The sequence below is a fragment of the Eubalaena glacialis genome, chromosome 4 (genome assembly GCF_028564815.1).
Source record: "Eubalaena glacialis isolate mEubGla1 chromosome 4, mEubGla1.1.hap2.+ XY, whole genome shotgun sequence".
NCBI classification, from domain to species: Eukaryota; Metazoa; Chordata; class Mammalia; order Artiodactyla; family Balaenidae; genus Eubalaena; species Eubalaena glacialis.
Genome location: NC_083719.1, coordinates 25,422,952 through 25,428,574, shown reverse-complemented (window position 1 = coordinate 25,428,574; position 5,623 = coordinate 25,422,952). Strand labels below are relative to the sequence as shown.

General features: G+C 45.4%; 1 pseudogene; it reads left to right on the top strand.

The window, feature by feature from the left end:
* Positions 1-786: 786 nt before the first annotated feature.
* On the top strand, positions 787-1,268 carry LOC133089609 (transmembrane protein 125-like; annotated as a pseudogene).
* The last annotated feature ends 4,355 nt before the right edge of the window (positions 1,269-5,623 follow it).

Sequence of the window (5,623 nt, the reverse complement as noted above, 5' to 3'; positions counted from 1 at the left end):
TTCTTTCCCCTCACAAGGGTCAGCCCTGCATACTGTCAGTTCTCCCACCCTCCTCCAGCTCCATCCCCAGTTTCCTTCACAGATGTTTTCCCTAAAAAAATTTTGCACATCTAATTCTGTCTAGGTGTCATCTGCTTCTCACAGTACCCAGATAACACAAGTGGTATCAGGAGTTATCCAAGAAAACAAGATAGGTATTTAGGACTGGCTTACTCATCACCTTGTGGGTGAAGAGGAAGGATATTGTCCTGTTTGGTAGGTGGGGCAATGATACTCCCTTGTACAAAGCAATGTTAACTGCTAAGGATTTCACTGCTGGTGGCGGGAAAATGTCTCCGTGGAGAACAATGCTGTGATAGGGGATGAGGATTCAGGCATTTGAAAGTTTTTTGTTAACAATGCCTTTAAAGAGTGTGAACTTGGCTAGTTCCTTCTAAGTTGTATTTATGCCCTGCAGAGGGATAATAGTAAGAGACTGAGGGCTGTTAACAAGCTTTGGTATCTTACAAAGAGGCCCTTATTTCCTGTAGTGAAAACACAGAGCTATTCAACAGGCTGAAGATCTAATAGAGTTGCAGGGCTTCAGAGACATTTGAATGATCACCCAGTGTTCTGCTTTGTTATGCCAAAGCCAGGGTGCTGGCTGGGAAAACCTGGGGCCCTGAGTCATAGGATGGGGATATCTTGATACTAGTTCTGCATTTGTCCATGAACCTTCTGGGCTTCAGAGGTGGACTACCTTCCTGAGAAAGAGCTATCACTCTTACTGAAGGCCTTGTGGCCAGCATGGCGCTGCTCTCCCCCACCAGCAGCTGCTTGAGCAAGTAGCAGCTGGTAGCAGGCACTGTGCTCTGTCTGCTGGCTCCTCTGGTTCCGGTTAAGCAGCTGATGAGCTCAGCTGAGCAGGACATGAACTGCGTGTGTCAGCTGCACAGCTGTGGAGGTGATGATGCCCTCATGGTGCTGCTTGGTGGCCTTGTCTACTGGTCACCATCCTGGTGCTGGCTGGCCTGGCCACTTCCCCTGCTTGGCCACTGGCTGCCATGTTGTCAGTAGGCATTGCTCTGGTTGCCTCAGGCTCGCTCTTGCTGCTGGGTTTGCTGCTGTATCAAGTGGGTGTGATTGGACACTGCCTACCCTTCTGTGTGGCTGCCCGCCCACCCCCTGCTGCCCAAGGTGACCACCACAGTGGCAGTGGAAGCATCTTTAGCATCTCACGATGGTTGTCTGCTGGCCAGTGTCATGCGACCACATCCAGCCTCATATGACCTAGCCAGAGCCCTTCTTTCCATCACCTGCCTCAACATCCTGAGTGTTTTGTGTGTGTGTGTGTGTGTGTGTGTGTGTGTGTGAAGAAGATGGTGAGCGTATTTGAATAGGTGCATATCCCAGGACTGTATAGCCCTCTGGTGGGATTGCATGATGTGTGATTCAGAGCCTATGGGTACCTACACATTCACACCACAGAAAGGTGAATGTCTCCTTGGAACCCCAGTTTTTGTCCATGGAACTGTGAGAGTCTGCCTGTCTGCTGCACATGGAGTCTCTAGGCCAGGAAGTATCTGGGATCCCTGAAATGTCTTGACTCCTATTACCAACACCAGTCAAATCCAACCCTGCCTTGTAACACCCATCAGGAATTTCCACAGGAGTGACTATCTGTCCACACCAGAGACTGCACCAAGGACCCTTCACTGAGAAGAGTAACTGGTGGCTAAGTGGAAAGAACATGGGCTCTGGAATGTGACAGGTCAGGATTAGAATCTTTCCTCTAACACTTACCAGCTGGGGAACTCGGACAACTGAGCCTCAGTTTCTTGAGGGTCGTGGTCATGGTCCTGGTTGTGGTAATTAATTGTGAGGATTGAATGGCATCACGCATGGAAGGATTGGACACATGGTAGATGTGCAATAAGAATAGTGGCTGTTGAAACAAAAACACAAGATAAACAAATGAAAAACTCTCCTCCCGAGGAGACAGGTGATCCCCTTCTCCATTTCTTGCTGCAGGCTGATACCTGGTAAGGCCCAGGATTACCATATTGGGCCTCAAAAAGAAGGAGAGAGACTATATACAATGAATGAGTTGAAAGAAATAGCTAATAAGTACTTGAACCAGGAGAATACCCCTGTGACGGGAATTTGAAGATGCTTCATTAAAGAGGCCAGAATGTAAGACTATGTAAGCAAGTATTCTTGATGTGGGACAGTTAACTGACTTTCCTGGGACAAGGCATATCCTAGCACGGACCCTAGGAGATGAAGTAAACTCACTGCTGCAGTGGCTCTTGGAGACCTAAGAAAAATGATGGCCAACATTAAATGAAGTAGAAACATCTGAGTTATGGTATCTGACGTTAAAGGCAGGAATAAAGAGGCTGAGGGAAGCAGGCATACTGGAGTGGATATATTATCTGAGGCCAGAAGATCTGGCAGATGAATGTGTTCCACAGAGGGAGGCAGAGGTCACATTATTCTCCAAGGCCATCATCAAGATGCTGGTGACAGGGACACTAGTATCAGATATTCTGTAGAGCCTCCTTTGCAAGCCAGAGCTGATGGTAGGAAAAGCAGATACAGTCTTTATTTTTTTTTTTTTAAACATCTTTATTGGAGTATAATTGCTTTACAATGTTGTGTTAGTTTCTGCTTTATAACAGAGTGAATCAGCTATACATATACATATATCCCCATACCCCCTCCCTTTTGCGTCTCCCTCCCACCCTCCCTACCCCACCCCTCTAGGTGGTTTCAAAGCACCGAGCTGATCTCCCTGTGTTAATGCGGCTGAAAAGCAGCTACAGTCTTTAGAAACCAGGTAGCAAAGTTAAGCACCAGATGCCAGGAGGCCACAATTACTCTAAAGATCAGCAAGGTCAAAGGGGCAGCCAGATGAGCTTGACTCACAGGGAGCAGTTAAAGATGGTTAATGGAACATGGCGTTCCTGGGAGCAAGAGTGCTGTTCAATAACTATAACCAAAAAAAAAGGAAACAAAAGAGGAGCAGGAGGCTGGGGATTAAGGACAATCTCCTCAGTAGAAAGTAAAAATCTCTTGCTCAGTTCCCAAGCGTGAGCCAATTTTCAGATATTGAACCCATAACATCCAAACAGTGGGCGCACCTCACAATGAAAGAAGTGAGGTAAAGCCAGATGACCTTGGGAGCCACTGGTTATATCACATAGTGTACCAGCCAGCCCCACAGAACTCTGGAACAGCCTCTAGAAATCCAGACAAAGTGTCAGTCCAGAGGCAACACTCTGAATTTATAGGGAGCCATTCTCAGGATGTAGTGTATTCATTAAATCAGAGACCTCTCTGTGATGCTGTGTCCCCAAGGGAAAGAATATAGGGAACTGGGAACCATAGAATAGAAGCAGGATTATCCTCATGGACCATCACTCTCAATGACCAGCTGAGGGATTTCGTTCCTCTATACGCAGTGCTCTGGGTTTTGCAGAGTTGGAGGTCCTGGTGAGTAAAAGGGACATACTTTTGCCAAGGGACACATAAGAGGTTCCATTGAAGTGCATGTTACAGCTGCTGTCTGGGTATTTTGGATTCCTTGTGCCCAGAGACCACCAGGGTAGAAGAGAAGTCATCATACTGGTAGAGGCAATTGACCTTGATAGCAAGAGGCCACAGGGCTACTTTTCATACAGTAGGAGTGGGGAGGAATATATGCAGCACCCAGTTGGTTCAGGTGGGCACCTCCTAGTACTCACTTGCCCCATTGTAACTGTGAATGGATATGTGCAGCAACCGCCATCTGAGGGTCTGATTAACCGAGGATACAGACCTCTCAGGAAAGAAGGTTTGGGTCACACTAGTACTGAGGTGTGCCACCAACAGCGTGCTGAGGTGATCAGTGAGTGTGAAGGGAATTCTGAATGGATAACAGAGGAGGGATAGTTTGAATATCATTTATGGTCTCGAGATTGACTGCATCAACACTACCTCTTCTGAGTTTCTTGTCAGGTAGAGAGTCCCATGGGAACCATGGGTAAGATGCTCCCCAGCCAGTGAGGAAAGTAGATACATGTGATGCAATAGGTGGCCTGTGGCAGGCGTCAGATTGTGTTTCTCAGAGCTCCAACTGAGGGGAGCATAGTTCAGCAACGGCTCCAAGCACTGTGCTCTGAAATCCATCACCACTATCACACCAAGGCTGCCTTCTCAGTCACTGTTCCCAGCCAATGCTGACAGCAATGCTGAGAGCAGCAGGGCTAGATCATTACTGGAGATGCAGAACTCCTCTAATGGGCCACTTCGGCTCAGTCCTTCCCATTGGCCTTTGACCTTGCCAGATTTCTTAGATCTACCTTCTTCCAGTCAACATTTATTCCCTTTGTCCTCTCAAGAGTCAGATAAACATCTTGGTCTGAGGGAAGACTCTCCTGGTTCCTTTCTAATTTTCTCACAGACATCTCCCTTAACAAATCTCGTGCCCATCTGATCTTGTCTTGGCATCTGCTTCTCAGAGAACCTTCAGTACACATTGGTGTTGAAACATAGGTCAATTTGTGGCGTTTAAGTAAACTGTATCCTAAATCTAGACTGCTTCGTAATACTAATAAGGCCATGAGTATTTCTTGCTTCTCGTAAATACTGGTTGGCTTTTCTTCATTCCGTAATGATAAGCAGTGCACCTAATCCACCCAGCAACCTTTCAATTCTTTCTTCCTTAATATAAGACAGGAAGGATCAGCCAAAAAGAGCATGTGAATATGTACAATTTCCCCACAATTATTAAACAAGCAACTAAGAAACGCATGCCTGTCTGACAACAGAATACTTCTAAGGCAGGATCTATATTGGAAAGTGAAGTAGAGATATGTATGAGTCAAAAAATAATGAAAGTCAAAACCTCCACTTGCTTCAACATTCTGATATGTCCACTTTGTTTAATCTTTTCATTGGCTTCAAATTCTAATAATTAAGAAAGCTCACAAGATGGTTTGCAGAAGGAGAATATTAGTGAAAGGATTATTGCGTCCTTCATCCATAAGTCAGTTAAACAGGAAGCACACATCTTACAATGCTAACTAATTTCTTGAACAAATAGATGCCTGTGATTGGATGGATTTATAAATTCATGTTTACATTACTAATTCTTATCAGCATAAATATTTTACAGCATCTATTATAGCAGCTTTCAGGTAGTTGATGCCTCCAGAAATATTTGTTGGTCTGAAATGAAAAATATCTTTGAGAAATGGGTTTAATTAAATACATGCCATAAAGGTAAAACTGACTCACCAGCTGGGGGTGACAAAGAAATAAGTAGAGCAAGGTGTCATCAAATGGATCCTTCTGGTCCCATTAGTGGGAGAACCACACTGCAGCATAAGTGCCTTTGCCCGTGGTAATTATTGCTGACATCCAAATGGCCTAAATGAGCATCGTGTTAACATGATGTAGTCAATGATCTGGGCAAATGCCAACCCAACATGTATATTTCAGCATGCAACTCAGTCAGGGGCTCAACTGCATTCAATATGATTATGGTTTCCAGCTAGATAGGAGGCAAGTTTCTGGCCTTTGCGGGGTTTGATACCCTGAGAAAGTTTTCCAGTTTTATCCCATTTACCACTCCTCCCAAAGTGTACCTCATAGTGAAGGA